We start from the raw sequence: 20,951 nt of genomic DNA on the forward strand, positions 1-20,951 counted from the left end.
CTGTAAGAAAATTATTCTAGTTATTATTTATGTGTAATTCACGTTCACTATTTTCCTGATGACACCGTGAGTGACTTTGGCGATCGTTCACGCTCCATGCAAACAATATTATTTTTGTGAAGGAGGGGTAGGGGGTTTGAAATTTCCAAAATAATTGCCCACGTGGTTTATAGATGGTCCGAATAAGAGCCGGATTATTTTCATCGCATTGCTGATAACTCATCAGGATCAACTCGGATCTTATTGCACCCTCCGACAAAGAATTTCCTACAAGTATCATACTTAGGCGAGACCAGCTCTACCTACCAGCAAAATCTTGAAGCGATGTTTTTCCCCATACATTTTTGCAATTACTGATAGATAATGATCAATAAAGCCATGAGAACCAAATTGCATATTTTTTTACAAATAATCAGAAATAAGTTTTGTTTTTATTTTAAGATAGTCTGGAATAATAAGTACTTCTTCCAAGTTGACAATATAATCAAGATTGATCATGACTTCTATTGGCAAAAAATCACTTTTATACAAAAAAATCACTTTTAGGTGGACACAACACAAAAACAATAATTGAATTTTTGTTGGTTTTAAATTTCATTCTTCATCTGAAAAATAAGTTAAAAAAATGTTACTATATTTTACATATTTCCATAATAATAAGGAATTGGGAAAAAATCGCAGTACTTCTAAATTATTTTGCACCATCTTATGTATAACTCAAAAGATGACATTTTCAGTGATAAAAAGCCTAAAAATGACAATTTATATCTTGAGTCTGCAAAAAACAATATCTGGAGATGAAAAATCTCAAAATTTATGAATTTATTTATTTGAAAAGTATTTTGATACTCAGGCCAGTTTAAGAACATTTTAATTTGATGTGAAGATTGTCCATGTAATTTTTATTTCGACTTCATAGTATTTTTTTTATTTGGCTAAAATTTTGTCTTTGAGTAGTTCTCTACGATTTCGCAAATTTTTCACGATTTTCAAATTTTCAACTTTGTCTATCATTCCCTTTATCAAAAGTAGCCATTTTTCATAAAAAGTTCTATAGTAAAAGTCTACATATGCTGTATCTTTTTTTTAGGGGCAAGCTAGCACCATACTCTCTTCGGGAAAGTTTTAAAGCACTTCTGGAGTAACCAAATACGATAATATAAATATAAAATAAAAATATAAAAAAAAGTTTTCCCATACAAATTCCCATAGAAAATTGAACCGCTTTGCTCAGAATGAGGACTAAACTAATCGTTACCAAACTTTGGGAGTTGTTTAGTACCAAAAGGAACTGAAAAATTGCTGTGCTCACTTAATTTGGACAACTTTATTTGTTTTCTATACAACCATATTTCACCCTAATGGGTATACATTTTTGATTTCTTTCGTTTTTATCATTTAAAAAATACTTGTTGAAAGAAAAGGATATCTAAAACTAAATGGTTTTGAAAGACTGAGATTATTTTTACAATTTTCATTTTAGGATTTTGCAAACTTTGTGAAATTCTTTAAATTTTATTTCTTCTAAAAAAATTCTTCTATTTTTTTTTTCTTTCAATAAAAATAAATTAAAAATTTTAAAATAAAGCATTGATTTTGAAAAGGTAATAAATATATAAAAAAAATTGCGTTGGGTTCGTATAAGTCCAAGGAAGGTTCTTACGCCAAAAAATTACAACTTTGGCCACTCTGGAACCGATTCCGGGAAATCTGCAGATTGTATGGGAAAAGTTACGTAAAATCAAATTTTGATCACAGGAGGCTGAATAAGAAAAAAAAGTTAAAAACGTAAACAAACGAAAAAAGGAAGAACGAAGTTTATCGGGTAAGGTCTGTTTTAGATAAAATTTCTTATTCCATAGTTTAGACCATAGGATCATATGACCATAGGACCGATAGAAACTAATTGTTCAATTTACAAAACTTAGAAATTTCCTCAACAAATTGTATGTTTTCTCGATTGCAAATTAGATTTTGCTTTGAAAAATTAGAATTTGTATTTTTTGTTCAGATTTCGATATTCCCAAAAAAAAAACTCGATTTTTAAAATCATGTCTCCTAAACAAGATTTTGTTAAGTACTTTAGTGAAATTTTGATATGGTCCATAAACCACGTTGACACTTTTTTGTAAATCTCAACCTCCCCCCACCCCCTTTGTGGACGATTGTCCTTTCAAAAAATCTTTTTTGTATCGAGTGTGGACAATCGCCATACACCCCGCCACTAAGTGTTCACGTTGTTTATGGATGGTCCCCAAAGTGCACAATTTTTAGGTAACTTTTTTGAAAATAGTCTCAGTCATTCATTCTTTAAAATTAGTACCCATGTTTGCCCACTTTTGAAAAAAAATATTTTTGAAAAGGTGGGAAAATTCTCAATATTTTGCTTTTTTGAACTTTGTTGATACGACCCTTAGGCTTCATCCATAAAGTACGTCACGATAAAATCGGCCACGCTTTTCCTATACCTATAACATGCAATGTCACACTTGCTAGTGACAAAAAGAGAAATTAAAAATCAACAAAAATGTTTTACCGTGTATAATTTTTATTCACTGTAGTCCTTATCCATACCTACAACTTTGCCAAAGGCACCAAATCGATCAAAAGGTCGTTCAAAAGATACATAATTTTCATACATCATTTTTGTATGGACAGCTGTCAAATTTGTATGGAAAATTATACGGACAAACTAATGATTATGAATACAAAGAGACGAGTTGTTCCTTTCGTCTCTTTGTATTCATAGTAATGCAATCTGCTAAAACGCTCAACCAAACCACAAACTAATAATGCAAAATGGCTTCTCTGGGCATACCGAAGGCACCTAAAAAGTTTTAGCCGGATTAAAAAATACAAAAAATAAAATTAGAAATCGACCGATTTCGCAGAGAATTGCTCATTTGCGAATTCAAAGAGAACCACAACATTGTCATAAGAAGCAATTTAGCATCATACGTTTTTTCACATAAGCCTCAATACAATTTTGCGGCGAAGTCATATAAAGTGGGTACGTAAATATATGAAAATTTGCAGCCTGAAAAGGTGATGAGATGGAAATTTGATGTCATTGTGACTTTTATGTAAAATTGGGGCGTATTTGATGGCGTACTCAGAATTCCGAAAAAAGGCCAATCCATTCTTCGTAACTCAACTTTAAATTTTTTTGAACACGTCATTTTAAGGAAAATTTAATGTTCTTTTCGAATCTACATTAACCCACAACAGTCATTTTTTCATTTAGAGCAAAAAATTTCATTTTATAATTTCGTGTTTTTGTAACTTTCAAGTGTTATTTTTTAGAGTGTTACATTGTGTTACAAAGCTGTAGAGCAAGCAATTACAAAAAAAAATATTTATAAGCATAAGGAGTTTTCTTGTGATCATCACGAGTTATCGTGATTTTACGAAAAAAAAAAGTTTTGAAAATGTTCGAAAATCTAGTGAACTACCATCGGATGATTTTTTTGTAAAAATGTGTAATGTTACATCAGGAACTGGTAAATTTTTCACACGGTTATGTTGAATTTATTTTTTTTTAACTTATTACTAAACATTCCAACACGTAAGCCTCCAAAAAAGTCGGAACGGAAACTTCAACTCGTTGGATCTCGGCCATTGCTCAATTGATACGATTCTTTTTCCAGAAAATTCTTTGTATGTCTAGATGAGTTCCAACTTGTTTTTAATCTCTTCAAAACAGTTGGAGCGATGCTTTCGTTGCAGAAATTACAGATTTGTTCGAATCGAGTTCAACAAAATTTTGAAAATGGTTTTTTTAATTTGGTGATTTTTATGTAGTCAAACTCCGATTTTTTTTTAAATCAAGAAAGGTTAACTCGGTTCATTTTGCACCTCTCGACAGAGTTGTAGGAAATTGAATTTCAATCACCCATAAAAGAAAGCTGAGAGAACAGCCCTACCAAAATCTAATGGTAGAATAAACCGTTCGTTCAATGCAATAGTTCATCCCATTTGGTGGATTATATTGGCAAATGACCATCTCATATTCATCGAACCTTTGTAGCTGATGTTGCAAAGGCGCGAAAATGAACTCATAAGAATAATACTCTCGCCAATCTTAGGATTTATTCGCTGTGTCCCTTCACAGAACCTTTGTACTACCAGATCGTTATCCTTGTAGAGGAATGGCGTTTTTATTTTTAGACCACGTTTCCCATATTTCCTCAAACCAACTACTTTATCGTCTTCATTTTGCTGGGCGAGATATGGCACCGTCGATTTTTAGACGATGACTCCAGCATTTTTCTCTTTGCACTTCGATGTATTGCCATCTCACTATAGAGTTATCCGTCTGCGCGGAAATGGTCATTTATGAGCCTAATAACTTTTAAGCAAAATATCATAAAAATATGGAAAGTTTTTTTTAAGTTTAACGAAGAACTTCAAATTGCCTTAGCGTTCTCGATTGCGAGATCCCTACTCGAAACTAGGTGTCCGTAGGCTTGATTGTTGAGGCAATTGCAAACCTCTTTTTACACCTTAGCTTCCATCCACCCCGGGATTCGAACTGACGACCTTAGTATTGTGAGTCCAAATGCCTACCAGCGACTCCACCGAGGCAGGACCCAGGGAGACTTCTACACCTGAACTGAGCTAACGACCTAACCTCTAAGTTAGAGCTGGCCAACATTTACTTCCCGTCCGACGGAAGGCGTGATCACACAAATCTCGTCTCAAAAAATGCCACCGGGACCTTCTAGGATCGAACCCAGGCTGACTGGGTGAGAGGCTACCACGCTTACCCCTACACTGCGGGTCCCGGCATAACGAAGATCATACACACATTAACAAAATCATGGTTATATTACATATGGGAAGGGATACATCTTTTATGTCAGAAAAAAATGTGTAAATTTACCTCTGAAAATGTGCATTGTTTCCGAATGGCTGGTGAAATTTCACTTTTTCAGTCAAAATTGAGGTAAAATTTAATAATAATAGAAGTAATATTCAACCTTCCAAATTTACACAAGGTTTTATTGTGTAGTTCCAAGAATTGGTAAGAATCGGACAGTTATTGCACATTCCACATGTAAAAAACTGAAACAATTGCTTTTCTCTATAAATTTTGAAGAATTTTCCCATATAAACTTCAAGCGATTAGAGGAGGGGTTCCCAAGGTCAGGATGAGCTCAAATCTGTAATCTAGTCTAGCGATCTTTGATTTCAAGAGGAAGCCCGGATTTCGACCACCCTAGTGTACAAGAATCACACTTGACAAAGTTGGGTTAGAATTGCGCTACCTGCAGGCAAAATCCTGAAGCGAGGTTTTTTCCCAAACATTTTCTCAATTTTTTATTTACAAACATCAACTCTCAACAGCGACCCCTAAAAATCTTAAAATTGTTTTATTTTTGCCAAAGAATTGGAATAAGGGAGTGTCCTCAGAAAAATAAAACACTTTTGTTTATCAAATCACAAAATATTTTTGTTTCGTTATTTTATAATGGATTTTTGAACTCAAATATGACCCCAAAAATGTGAATTATGATTTCAGTAACGAAATGTAAAAAAAAATAATGCAAAAGCTTTAGGAGATTGATAATTAACAAAAGTTGATAAATCAGAAAGAAAATATTGCTAAAAATGGGAGTTGCAATAATCAGAGGTAGATTAAATTGTGTATTACCAAAAACATGATGAGATTTTTAAAAAGAGTAAATACATCTTTTGTGTGATTTGTGCCATATAAATAAGAATGAAAATGGTGTAAGAGATTCAGATTGTCGACGCTCTGCATAAGTTAAAGAGATTAGCTGTGAGCAAGTTCAGAACAAAATATTTCTAAGCGGGATTGATTTGCGAACATTTTCACGATAGGACTCATCCAGAACATTCGTTAGGTGGGACAAACAAACAGACAAGCTTGCCGTAAATTATATAATTTTTGGAGCAAAACAGTCAGTCCCCGGCAAAAAAGATATGCGTCGCACCTCGCGACGCCCGAGACGCCATTTGATTTTGCCGGGGCCGATTTTTCGAAAAAATGTTAAACTTTGAAGGTCCGTACCGAGCTCCAAGGTGCTCCAAACTTCAATGTTATATACCGTAAACCGGGGTGACTTTGATAGGATTTCAATTCGTTTTTAGAATATTTTGCAACAGGTAAGGTTTTTCTCAAGATTTTTATTTTTAAAACATGTACTGGGGTTGGCCACACAAAGTCCATGCACTATTTTGGAAAAAAAGTTTTTTCAATAGTGTTTAGAAAAATAGTTAAGTTAAAAATTCTTAGTTTAAATTCCGGGGTGACTTTGATAGTCATAGTTTTTCTTGTTAAAATCATATTTAAGATGTTCAAACTTTATTTGCACGTTAAATGTACCATCACTAAAGTAGCTGATATAGTTTGTAAGAAAAAAAAATCAATGTTTATGTTAAGTTAACTAAGTTTATAAGGTTTTTAACAAAATACATATAAATTTTAGGTAAAATTGTTAAAAAGTCGAAATTTCGCCTGAAATTTGTTAAAACTAGTTTTGTTAGTAAAATTATCGATTTATATTGCATTTTATACTGAATTCGAAGCACGAATCACAAGTTTTCACATTTTACATGAAATTTGTTCAACTGAAATTGCCTATAAATTTGGAGATTTTTTTAATTGTGTTTCAAAAACACATATTATTTATTATTTACAAACTTATTTAACCTTCTCCTAGTGGAAAATTGTCCAAAGAATCCGAAAATGCATTCAGTTTTCCGATTAAAAATCATGTTCATTGAGAAAATCATGACACTTCGAGAAGTTTAAAATAATGACTTCCATCAACATTTTCCTAACTATAGTTAACTAACTTTATAATCCTTTCAAAAATTTATGAAAAGTTCTTCTTGAGGTACTTCGAACACTTCCCTACCACGGTCAGTATGTTTCTGAACCATTCCTTAGGGACCATCCATAAACCACGTGGACACTTTTTGGGAATCTGTTACCCCCTCGTGGACAATTGTCCATACAAAAAAACTTTTTGTATGGATCGTGGACAATCGCCATGCCCCCTAAAGTGTCCACGTGGTTTATGGATGGTCCCTTACGTATTTTAATTGTACTCTTAATTTTACGGGAAAATCGCAAACCTATCAAAGTCACCCCGGCTATCAAAGTTACCCCGTTTTACGGTATACCAAAAGATGCGCAGGGATCCGACCTACACGCCAGTGATGTTTTTGATAAACGCATTTGTGGCCAAAGTGCCTCAAAAATAGACATAGCGCCAGCTCCTGTTACGTCAATCAAGCTCATATTTGGGATTTGGGCTAAGTATGCCCACCGGAACGAAGCCCTGAATGGCCGCCAAAAAGTCATTTTTGTTACATCCTATTACCTACACACGCAAAATTACTCTACTGTATTTTGTTTTAGTATTCCTGTTATACAATTACTATCTTATTGATTTTGCTTTCAACCTCGTCATAAGATTTTTTTTTTACTAAAAGAGTTTTTATGTGTTCCACTAATAATTAACAAAACAAACGTTGGGTATTTTTCATATACCCTAAATGGGATACATTTAGTATGAGACGCAATCATTTAGAAATTTATAAAATAAATAAAGATCCCTAATGTTGTCGGGACCGTGGTGTAGGGGTAAGCGTGATTGCCTCTCACCCAATCGGCCTGGGTTCGATCCCAGAAGGTCCCGGTGGCATTTTTCGAGACGAGATTTGTCTGATCACGCCTTCCGTCGGACGGGAAGTAAATGTTGGCCCCTAACCTAAAGGTTAGGTCGTTAGCTCAGTCCAGGTGTAGGAGTCGTCTCCCTGGGTCCTGTCTCGGTGGAGTCGCTGGTAGGCAGTTGGACTCACAATCCAAAGGTCGTCAGTTCGAATACGGGGTGGATGGAAGCTAAGGTGTAATGTTATGAGAGAGAGATTCCCATGTCGAACAAGCTCGTCATACAATATGGTATTGTAAAGCGTTCATTTTTAACAACTTTTAGAATATTGAAAAATTCCCAAAAATAATGGTAAAACACTTTGAAGCACATTGAAAAAATATCTCTGATAAAATCGTTTTTGTACTAAAACATCTCAAACTTATTTATTTATTATTCCAATGATGATAGTTGGTGAAAAATAATTATTGAAGAAGTTTCTGCTAAATCTCAAAAGTTTTGATGCCTTATTTTACAAATTATAGTAAAAACATTGAAAATATGGAATATGGAAAATTTTGGAAACAACTCGGAACTGCTAGGAGCCGTTTTGCCGAGCATTTTCTAAAAAAGCGGTGGGCGCTCTAAAATTCTTTGTGTAAATATGGGTATCCGGCGCCGTCACTCCGTGCCATATTTTCATACACTTAGGAGCCCAGGGTGGCGAAGTCCTTGTAGATAAAAGTACCTAGTCTTCATGCAATTTTGGCCGCTGTCCTTATACGAATCTCATGTGAAAACTTAAAAATTGAAAATCTCTTGATTTTTGTTGAATTGACATGTATTTCCGTCGCGTACTTGATGTTGGCACATCACTATTATTTCAAGTGATGAATAGTTTATTCAGAAGAGAGCAAACAAGTTACTATCACAAACTTTGCAAAATATTTTTAATGTAGTTAGAATTGCAAATTGTATGGAAGAGCTAAATCATAAAAAATGCCAAGAGAACAAATTCCCCCCCAGGTCCAGTAATTATTTTCTACCTGACTCTGAATGCTGGATTGTTCTAACAATTTTCTAAAACTTTGCTGAAGGCATCCAATCAATCTGAAAATTTCTTTTCAAGATTTTTGATTTTCAAATTTTTACATGAAATTCAAGACAACGACCAAAATTGAATGAAAACTTGTAGGGGCAATCCAAACATGCAAAAAAAGAACTTTGTTCATAGAGAAGGCTCGAAATTTTTATTAGCTAAATATATAATACATAGGTGAAATTCATTTCTGACTTTCGGAGAGGATTGCTAATAACTTATAGGCAAAAAGACCAAATATTTTTTTTTTTAAATGCTCGGCAAATCGGCTCCGAGTAGTTCCGAGTTGTTTCCAAAATTACCATATTTTCAATGTTTTTTTCTATAATTTGTAAAATAAGACATCAAAATTTTTTTAGATTTAGCAGAATTTTCTTCAATAATTATTTTTCACCAACTATCATTATTGGAATGATAAATAAATATGTTTAAAGATGTTTTAGAACAAAAAACGATTTTATCAGAGATATTTTGTCTAAAGTGCTGTAACTTTTTGCCATTATTTTTGGGATTTTTAAATGTTCTAAAAGTTGTTCAAAAAGATAAATTACACAACTTTGTCGAAGAGACCAAAGCTCTACGACCCTCTTGTAAAAGTTAGTTTTCAGCGCCACCTATGCGGTGAAGTTCGGAACTAAAAATTGGTGCCAAAAGATGCGCACTACTAATACGAGCAACTTTGCCAAAGACACCAAAATTCCCAAAAATATTCCCGAGAAGATATTCATTTATTGCGTAAAATTTCGATTATTCCCCTCTGTGCCCCATGTGTAGAAGAACGATGGTGCAGCAGCGAACGAGAAACAATGACAAAGCAACCAGGCAAAACCATTTTTGCCACGCGGCTAGCAGTTATCACCGTTATGTCGGTTTCTCCTTTTTTTCGTACGTCCACTGCTGCACGTTCTGTCGCGTGGTCTGTTGGCGGCTGCGAGTTTTTCAAAATATTTTTTCATGCGTTTAGTGCTCCAATATTTTCGAGAAAAATATCAATGTTATGGTATCATAAGAATCGTAAGAACTTGCTCTTTCCTATCATGTTTTCCTATTTGCAAAAAAGTGACCCCAGTCAGAGTTATCGCGGTGGGAACAAACCAAAACGGGGCAGACGGTCTACGAAGTTTTCACAAATCGACTCATTGTGAATTCACATTTTGATGAAATTTAAAAGTAGTTAATCCATCTGAAAATTCAGAATGTCTTCTTGATCCCTATGGTTTAACATTTTCCAAAATTCAATTTTGAACGCTTCTACCAGCCCACAAGAAAAAAAAAATTTGGACTACGCTCTGCCACTCTGGACCTCCACGTTAATTTTACGGGAAAATCGCAAACCTATCAAAGTCACCCCGGCTATCAAAGTTACCCCGTTTTACGGTATACCAAAAGATGCGCAGGGATCCGACCTACACGCCAGTGATGTTTTTGATAAACGCATTTGTGGCCAAAGTGCCTCAAAAATAGACATAGCGCCAGCTCCTGTTACGTCAATCAAGCTCATATTTGGGATTTGGGCTAAGTATGCCCACCGGAACGAAGCCCTGAATGGCCGCCAAAAAGTCATTTTGTTACATCCTATTACCTACACACGCAAAATTACTCTACTGTATTTTGTTTTAGTATTCCTGTTATACAATTACTATCTTATTGATTTTGCTTTCAACCTCGTCATAAGATTTTTTTTTTACTAAAAGAGTTTTTATGTGTTCCACTAATAATTAACAAAACAAACGTTGGGTATTTTTCATATACCCTAAATGGGATACATTTAGTATGAGACGCAATCATTTAGAAATTTATAAAATAAATAAAGATCCCTAATGTTGTCGGGACCGTGGTGTAGGGGTAAGCGTGATTGCCTCTCACCCAATCGGCCTGGGTTCGATCCCAGAAGGTCCCGGTGGCATTTTTCGAGACGAGATTTGTCTGATCACGCCTTCCGTCGGACGGGAAGTAAATGTTGGCCCCTAACCTAAAGGTTAGGTCGTTAGCTCAGTCCAGGTGTAGGAGTCGTCTCCCTGGGTCCTGTCTCGGTGGAGTCGCTGGTAGGCAGTTGGACTCACAATCCAAAGGTCGTCAGTTCGAATACGGGGTGGATGGAAGCTAAGGTGTAATGTTATGAGAGAGAGATTCCCATGTCGAACAAGCTCGTCATACAATATGGTATTGTAAAGCGTTCATTTTTAACAACTTTTAGAATATTGAAAAATTCCCAAAAATAATGGTAAAACACTTTGAAGCACATTGAAAAAATATCTCTGATAAAATCGTTTTTGTACTAAAACATCTCAAACTTATTTATTTATTATTCCAATGATGATAGTTGGTGAAAAATAATTATTGAAGAAGTTTCTGCTAAATCTCAAAAAGTTTTGATGCCTTATTTTACAAATTATAGTAAAAAACATTGAAAATATGGAATATGGAAAATTTTGGAAACAACTCGGAACTGCTAGGAGCCGTTTTGCCGAGCATTTTTCTAAAAAAAAGCGGTGGGCGCTCTAAAATTCTTTGTGTAAATATGGGTATCCGGCGCCGTCACTCCGTGCCATATTTTCATACACTTAGGAGCCCAGGGTGGCGAAGTCCTTGTAGATAAAAGTACCTAGTCTTCATGCAATTTTGGCCGCTGTCCTTATACGAATCTCATGTGAAAACTTAAAAATTGAAAATCTCTTGATTTTTGTTGAATTGACATGTATTTCCGTCGCGTACTTGATGTTGGCACATCACTATTATTTCAAGTGATGAATAGTTTATTCAGAAGAGAGCAAACAAGTTACTATCACAAACTTTGCAAAATATTTTTAATGTAGTTAGAATTGCAAATTGTATGGAAGAGCTAAATCATAAAAAATGCCAAGAGAACAAATTCCCCCCCAGGTCCAGTAATTATTTTCTACCTGACTCTGAATGCTGGATTGTTCTAACAATTTTCTAAAACTTTGCTGAAGGCATCCAATCAATCTGAAAATTTCTTTTCAAGATTTTTGATTTTCAAATTTTTACATGAAATTCAAGACAACGACCAAAATTGAATGAAAACTTGTAGGGGCAATCCAAACATGCAAAAAAAGAACTTTGTTCATAGAGAAGGCTCGAAATTTTTATTAGCTAAATATATAATACATAGGTGAAATTCATTTCTGACTTTCGGAGAGGATTGCTAATAACTTATAGGCAAAAAGACCAAATATTTTTTTTTTTTTTTTAAATGCTCGGCAAATCGGCTCCGAGTAGTTCCGAGTTGTTTCCAAAATTACCATATTTTCAATGTTTTTTTCTATAATTTGTAAAATAAGACATCAAAATTTTTTTAGATTTAGCAGAATTTTCTTCAATAATTATTTTTCACCAACTATCATTATTGGAATGATAAATAAATATGTTTAAAGATGTTTTAGAACAAAAACGATTTTATCAGAGATATTTTGTCTAAAGTGCTGTAACTTTTGCCATTATTTTTGGGATTTTTAAATGTTCTAAAAGTTGTTCAAAAGATAAATTACACAACTTTGTCGAAGAGACCAAAGCTCTACGACCCTCTTGTAAAAGTTAGTTTTCAGCGCCACCTATGCGGTGAAGTTCGGAACTAAAAATTGGTGCCAAAAGATGCGCACTACTAATACGAGCAACTTTGCCAAAGACACCAAAATTCCCAAAAATATTCCCGAGAAGATATTCATTTATTGCGTAAAATTTCGATTATTCCCTCTGTGCCCCATGTGTAGAAGAACGATGGTGCAGCAGCGAACGAGAAACAATGACAAAGCAACCAGGCAAAACCATTTTTGCCACGCGGCTAGCAGTTATCACCGTTATGTCGGTTTCTCCTTTTTTCGTACGTCCACTGCTGCACGTTCTGTCGCGTGGTCTGTTGGCGGCTGCGAGTTTTTCAAAATATTTTTTCATGCGTTTAGTGCTCCAATATTTTTCGAGAAAATATCAATGTTATGGTATCATAAGAATCGTAAGAACTTGCTCTTTCCTATCATGTTTTCCTATTTGCAAAAAGTGACCCCAGTCAGAGTTATCGCGGTGGGAACAAACCAAAACGGGGCAGACGGTCTACGAAGTTTTCACAAATCGACTCATTGTGAATTCACATTTTGATGAAATTTAAAAGTAGTTAATCCATCTGAAAATTCAGAATGTCTTCTTGATCCCTATGGTTTAACATTTTCCAAAATTCAATTTTGAACGCTTCTACCAGCCCACAAGAAAAAAAAAATTTGGACTACGCTCTGCCACTCTGGACCTCCACGTTAACTTTCTCGTTGGGAGCAGATGGGAATCGAACCCAGAACCATTCACTTACAAAGCGAACACCGTAACCAGTCAGCCACGGCCGCTCCCCGGTCAAAAGTTACAGCTATTTTAAGGTAAAAAAGATGCAAATTTAAAACTCAAAAATCTCGAAAAGGCGAAAGCCAAATTTCAAGCACCAGGTTGCATTTGAAAGATGAGATCTAGCACTACAAACTCGATTTTCGATACTTTGGCTCAATTCTGAGGGCAGATTCAGAATCAGCGGACAAATTTACATGGAAAAACATATATTAGGACAATTTTCGAATTTCGTTAGGGTGGTCCCATATGGTTTTCCCTTGAAAATTAGACTTTTGCAAATGAAGATATCTCGAGTTTAAAGAAAAACACCCCTGGGATTTTTTCAGCGTTTGTAGTGCTGGATCTCCTCTTTCAAATGCAACCTGGCGCTTAAAATTTGGCTTGCGCCTTTTCGAGATATTTGAGTTTTAAATTTGCATCTTTTTTACCTTAAAATAGTTGTAACTTTTGACCCTTAAGTCCAAATTGACATGTCAACAAACAAAAATGTTCGTTTTGTAGAGCTCTAAAAGTGCTCCGAATATCACTTTTCTCTAAAACTTAACCCTGATTTGCCACGTTCAAAAAACTGATTTTTGAAGGTTTGCTCAGATGCTTTCTATAAATTTAGTCTTAGAAGGCGTAGATTACTAGATCAAATTTTGGTGTCTTGGACAAAGTTGCTTAAATTGGCAAGCCCAACAACTTTCTAGAAGACGATAAAAATCCCAAAAATAATCCTGAAAAGTTAGATTTTCAAAATCACCCTAATCGTGAACCATCCTAATTTTCAACCAAGCCAAAAGTTGCCCCTTTCCATTTACAACAACTCTTCTCAAGACACCAAAGCTCCAAAACTTCACCATTTTTCAGAAAATCCGTTTTCCACTTAATTTTGCGATCTGGACCACTGTGCACTGGTGACCATGAACGGCCATGAACAACGACGACCAACTGTTGCAAAACTTTATTAAAATTTCGTGTTTTTTCTAACTTTACAGGGTCATTTTTTAGTGTTCCCCTTGAGACAAAGTTTCACGCAAATCGAAGAGGGGTCGGGGCAACTTTTCTCGATTTCGTGTGAGCTGGTTTAGAATTACCCCTTTCAGAAAAAAAATTTCAATAATTTTACCATACTGCTAGTTGACTACTGCACAGCATTACTGTTTTCCTATCTTGTTTGCTTGTATTGAAATTTGCGAGTATTTATTGTGTGATGGGTACATTGTAACTGTTTTAAGGTTTTATATTTGCTGCTTTCCTTTTTTGTTGCTTTTTTAAGTTGCCAGGCAATCGATCTGTAGGGGAAAAAAATATCATGTTCAAATGTGCGTTTTTTCCCAGGAACGAGTTTTTATAAATTTTGCCATTGTCTTTCCTCCCTCAAATTTATACCAGTCGTGATGACATTTTGCTCCCACGGTAATGTGGAACGGGGGTTTATTGGAGAGTTGTAAAATTGTGGGGGAGTTTTTCGCTAGAGTATTATTTTGATTTCCACTTATATGCTTTGTGGAAAGTATACAGATAGAACCGTTTGAAAATCTAGGCTAGAAATAATTTGTTCCTTTTGGAACTTTTCGGTAACGGTTGAATGGGTTTGGAATTTGTAATTTATTTTCACATTAAAACATCTTGGATTGGAAATGCAGTTAACTGAATTACAAAGTACAGAAAACAAAACCTCACAAGCTTTAATCTAAATGAGGTTTTTGAGAAAAACAAAATGTACAATGAAAGAGTGTGTGCAATACTTTTATAGAAAATAAATTGCAGGAAGTTATTGTTCATCCCACAAAAATGAAATTCGTGGAATTAACTGACAATTTTACCAAATAAAAATTATGTGAGGATTAACAAATCATTATTGGAATCATATTACATTGATTTCAGCAATTTAATTATTATTTCGTAGTAAAAATAAAAGAAAAGATCACTCTTAACACTGGAACGCCCAACGCATGTCCAACTTACTCGGACGCCCAAGCCTCCCAAAAAAGTTGGAACGGTAACTTCAACTCGCTGGTTCTCGGGCATTACTCAACCAATCGGGACGATTCTTGTTTCCACTGATTTGTAAGAATGTCTAGATGATTCTAGAACTTTGCACAACTTAATTTGATCAAATCTGTAATTTCTGCGACCGAAAACATCGTTCCACCTTTTTTTAAAACGACTGCCTCCGCGGAATTTTCGGCGATTTTTTTTTTACACGCGAAAAAAAAAGTTGGAACGATGTTTTTGATCGCAAAAATTACAGATTTGATCAAATTAAGTTCTGCAAAAGTCTAGAATCATCTAGACATCCTAACAAATCACTGGAAAGAAGAATCATCTTGATTGGTTGAGTTATGACAGAGAACCATTGAGTTGAAGTTATCGTTCCAACTTTTTCGGAGCCTTGGGCGTTGGAATGTTAAAGCAATTGCACGTTTATTTTTTTCTGGTGATGCTATGTTATGTTATGTTATTCTTAAAAAAAAATCATATAAATGATACAACATTTCTTTTGATAGTAGCACCTATGGAAAAATTACCTGAAAAGCAAATCATTAGATTATTTTATTGATTGTGAATAGACAGAGGTTTATGATTCCTGCCAGCTATTTATGAGACTTTTTCCAAGCTTTTGCGAGTCCACTGTTGATGGAGAAAACATTCCGGCCTAGTACCCTTTGAAAGTTAGCATATATGTTCGAATGCGCGTTTTTTTATCATTCTGACATATTTTGACATTGCTCGTAATGTTATTTACACGCACATTCCTGCAAATAAGACATTTTGCTCCCGTGGCAATAAAACGGGGTTGGGTTGGAGGCTTAAAAAAAGTGGGTACGTTATTATCAATTTTTACACTATTCCATACTGAGATGTGTTATGAATTAATATGTTTTCGCTCGGAAATTTCCATCAACGGTTGAATGAGTGTGAAATTCGTTCATTACACACGCATGAATAATTTTGATTGGAAATAACTTTTATCGGTAACGGTAGCTGTGCTCGTTGTTATTGAGTTATTGCAGCATCACTCGACAAGAAATAAAAAAAAATCCACAATCGGTTTCATTTGAATGAGGTTTTCCGAGAAACCAAAGTAGCTGCTAAATTGTTGTTCCAACAATCATTGATTAACTTATTTGCGGTTTATACATAAATCGTTGATGGGTAGTAATTGGCTTTCCCAGAATAAAAAGCTTGATCGTTTTTGGGATTGCGTGGTTTTTCAAAAGGTTCACAGTTCATATCGACGTTGTCGTGCTATCTTGTCGCACCCGCCATTTCGACGTTCCGAGAAAAACGCGTTAAAAAATACAAAAAATCAAAAACTAACGATTTTCTATATGAAAAACATAAAAATATTTTAAACTTGTTTTAAAATCAACTTTTTGAAAATCGGCCTTCGTCATGCACACACCGGTTTAACGAGTATTCAGTATTCACCAAAGTTTTTAAGCGGATTTGGTCAAAGCAGGGTTGATATATCGTGGCACCCGTTTTTTGAAACTACTATCTTCAAATAGCTATATCTTGGCAATGATTCAACCAAATGTATTCAAATTTGTGAATACAGAGAGACGAGTTCTTTGTATTCACAGTAATGCATTCTGCTAAAACGCTCAACCAAACCACAAGCATTCAAATTTGTTCTGTTAATAGATGAAAATGTATATTTTAATGCCCTGCAAAAAGATTGAAAAAAAAGTTTTAATGGGTGCTCATACCAACCTCTGACATTTTTGACTATTTACATGTATGTAACCCCTTAACGGTGCACATCAATTAGAGCTTTTTGCACCAAGATTTTTGTTACACACATTTTGAGAACGAAAACTATCGATTTTTTATTCATCCCCTCAAATACTGTCTACAAAGCTATTTACAACAAAGTTTGACTATTTTTACAATCAGATTGTTGCATGATTGGGTCCGCAAGTTTTAAAATTAAAAGAAAGCAACTTCATTGGTTTTATTTCGTTTGATCAAATAAGCTGCCCCCCCCCCCCCCCTTCAAATTTAAGTGAAATTAGCTGAAATAAATTTGAAATCCCCTTCGTTTAGTATGATTTTAAGCATGTTTGGGTTGATTAAAAAATCACCTGAATTTTAAAAAAAATTTGGATGTTTAATATCGTAAAAAGTTTTTTCCGTTATTTTTTTTGTTTTCGTCAAAACTGCATAATATTTGAACTAGTGTAAAATGCATTTTAAAACAGTTTTTGCATACAAATGATAAGACTATGGTTATTTTTTTTTATTTTTTTTATTTCCCCCCCCCCCTCCCAGAGCCGAGGGACAACAACTTTGAAAAATATTTGCATTGGCCTAAAGACTTAATAAATTGAAAAAACGTCCAAGCAATGGTATTAAAATTGCAATACAAAAAGTATTGAAACCATAAGTATTAAAACAATCAAAGTGAAATCGATTATTTTATAAGAAAGGACACATTTCCAGATTGTAACAACTTTGCTTTTATGGGCAGTTTAGATCATATGTTTTCATCATGTTATGTAATTCTACATATGAAAAGAAAAAGTAATTCATTTGGACATCAGTTTTGACTTACTTTGATAAGGTTTAGTTTATTCCATTCAAAGCAACCAACAGTCAATAAGGCAATAGCATAGATTTGTTAATACTGGAATTGTAAGCTCTTATATTCAATTTAATGTTCAGATTTGTTTTCAATTGAAACTATCATTCTTTTTCTTTTTGTTACATAAATTTCGATATAAAAAGATAAATAATCACATTTAATTTAAACCATGCTCATTTAAAAACGAAAAAAAATGATCCATTGATCAAAACAAAAAAAAGTTTTGTATCGCAACTCGAGCTACATTGAAACATTCTAACAAAACTTGCAATTTTGATACGTATTCAATTCTAGCAGAGCAGTTCTCTAGGATTTCGGTCATTCGATTTTTTTTGTATTTTTTAATCCGACTGAAACTTTTTTGGTGCCTTCGGTATGCCCAAAGAAGCCATTTTGCATCATTAGTTTGTCCATATAATTTTCCATACAAATTTGGCAGCTGTCCATACAAAAATGATGTATAAAAATTCAAAAATCTGTATCTTTTGAAGGAATTTTTTGATCGATTTGGTGTCTTCGGCAAAGTTGTAGGTATGGATACGGACTACACTGGAAAAAAATTATACACGGTAAAAAAAATTTGGTGATTTTTTATTTAACTTTTTATCACTAAAACTTGATTTACAAAAAAACACTATTTTTAATTTTTTTTATTTTTTAATATGTTTTAGAGGACATAAAATGCCAACTTTTCAGAAATTTCCAGGTTGTGCAAAAAATCATTGACCGAGTTATGAATTTTTTAATCAATACCGATTTTTTCAAAAAATCGAAATTTTGGACGTAAAAATTTTTCAACTTCATTTTTCGATGTAAAATCAAATTTGCAATCAAAAAGTACTTTAGTGAAATTTTGATAAAGTGCACCGTTTTCAAGTTATAGCCATATTTAAGTGACTTTTTTGAAAATAGTCGCAGTTTTTCATTTTTTTAAATTAGTGCACATGTTTGCCCAGTTTTGAAAAAAATATTTTTGAAAAGCTGAGAAAATTCTCTATATTTTGCTTCTTTGGACTTTGTTGATACGACCTTTAGTTGCTGAGATATTGCAATGCAAAGGTTAAAAAACAGGAAAATTGATGTTTTCTAAGTCTCACCCAAACAACCCACCATTTTCTATCGTCAATATCTCAGCAACTAATGGTCCGATTTTCAATGTTAAAATATGAAACATTTGTGAAATTTTTCGATCTTTTCGAAAAAAATATTTTCAAAATTTTCAAATCAAGACTAACATTTCAAAAAGGACAAACATTCAATATTACGCCTTTTTAAAATGTTAGTCTTGATTTGAAAATTTTGAAAATATATTTTTCGAAAAGATCGAAAAATTTCACAAATGTTTCATATTTTAACATTGAAAATCGGACCATTAGTTGCTGAGATATTGACGATAGAAAATGGTGGGTTGTTTGGGTGAGACTTAGAAAACATCAATTTTCCTGTTTTTAAACCTTTGCATTGCAATATCTCAGCAACTAAAGGTCGTATCAACAAAGTCCGAAGAAGCAAAATATAGAGAATTTTCTCAGCTTTTCAAAAATATTTTTTTCAAAACTGGGCAAACATGTGCACAAAAAATGAAATACTGCGACTACTTTCAAAAAGTCACTTAAATATGGCTATAACTTGAAAACGGTGCACTTTATCAAAATTTCACTAAAGTACTTTTGATTGCAAATTTGATTTTATTTTACGACCAAAATTTCGATTTTTTGAAAAAATCATTGTTGATTAAAAAATTCATAACTCGCTCAATGATTTTTTGCACAACCTGGAAATTTCTGAAAAGTTGGCATTTTATGTCCTCTAAAACATATCAAAAAATAAAAAAAAATAAAAATAGTGTTTTTTAGTAAATCAAGTTTTAGTGATAAAAAATTAAATAAAAAAATCACCAAATTTTTTTTACCGTGTATAATTTTTTTCCAGTGTAGTCCGTATCCATACCTACAACTTTGCCGAAGACTTCAAATCGATCAAAAAATTCCTTCAAAAGATACAGATTTTTGAATTTTCATACATCATTTTTGTATGGACAGCTGCCAAATTTGTATGGAAAATTATATGGACAAACTAATGATGCAAAATGGCTTCTTTGGGCATACCGAAGGCACCAAAAAAGTTTCAGTCGGATTAAAAAATACAAAAATTAAAATTGAAGAAAAAAGACCGATTTCGTAGAGAATTGCTCAGCACTAATCCAGAGCCATATACGGCATACATCATCTGGATGGTCATTTGCATACGATCTCACCACCCATCTCACTGCACGTGTCAGCACAATGTGGCTCACATGTGTAACTGTGTTTGTGTGTGTGTGTGTAATTACGAGTCATAAATTAAATTTTCTCATTACCGCAAATTATATATCCTTAACGGGTGCTGCTTCTATGCTGTCCGGTGAATAATCCTCTGGCATTTTCCTCTCACGGGTTTTCACGCTTATTTACGTTCTCTTTTCTACCTTGTAGGTTATGTTTTCCAAAAGATTATCACATACATACGCCCTCACATGAGCACACCGGTTTGCTTCCTTTTTTCTATAAGCTAACTTGCGTTGAAACCATTCAAAAACGTGGCAGCATCGTCGCTCTTTGTCAAACGCTAATGAACAAATTTTCCTCTCGCCACACTACGTTTCCGCCTGTATAAACTAGTTTTCCAACTCACTGGGTTTGTATCCACATCATTTCCTCGCACGTGGCACCACCCCCAAATTGGCCACGTTTAATGATTGATCACGTTGCATTCGTGGCTCGGCACTCCAGCGATGCACAAACAGATTCATCATCATTTTTGACACTCGGCCACTCACACTCGAATGAGCTCTTAATCCAGTGCAAACAAGCTGCCACAACTGCTAATCCTAGAGAGAGAGAGGGGTATCCAACTTAATCCTTGTGTTAATCCTCAACCGCCAAAATCCTGAAACTGCAGCGAGAGCGGTATTTCCTGGAAGTCACGATTGTCCGATAGTCCGGGGGAGTGTCCCACCACCAACTCTCAAACGGCTAAAATCACACTACGATTGACGACGGGCTTCGTCCACATCCGTCCTGATTGACCGTTCGCGAGCAACTAACCGTTGAGGGGCGGTGGAATGTTTATGAGGCATTCTACAAATGAAGAAGGACGATACACCGTAAAGGGTTCATTGCGGATACCATGAATGAAACTGCTCGAATTTCAATTCATTTGAGAGAACAAGGTGGTTCATTTGCAGTTTGACAATTAATTTTGTAGAGATACAAATGAACTACATTGTTTTCTCAGACATATAAAAATTCGAGCAGTTTCAGTA

At 34.4% G+C, this 20,951-nt stretch overlaps 1 protein-coding gene across 1 annotated transcript in view; it reads right to left on the reverse strand.

Annotated features, from left to right (window-relative positions):
- LOC6038630 (ras-GEF domain-containing family member 1B) overlaps positions 1 to 20,717 on the reverse strand; it is an 86,018-nt gene extending 65,301 nt beyond the window's left edge. Inside the window, exon 1 of the mRNA XM_038255179.1 lies at positions 20,007 to 20,717. The gene's annotated coding sequence lies outside the window, so the exon portion shown is untranslated. The remainder of the gene's footprint in view (positions 1 to 20,006) is intronic.
- Positions 20,718 to 20,951: the final 234 nt, after the last annotated feature.

This window comes from Culex quinquefasciatus, chromosome 2, assembly GCF_015732765.1.
Source record: "Culex quinquefasciatus strain JHB chromosome 2, VPISU_Cqui_1.0_pri_paternal, whole genome shotgun sequence".
In the NCBI taxonomy this organism is placed as follows: domain Eukaryota; kingdom Metazoa; phylum Arthropoda; class Insecta; order Diptera; family Culicidae; genus Culex; species Culex quinquefasciatus.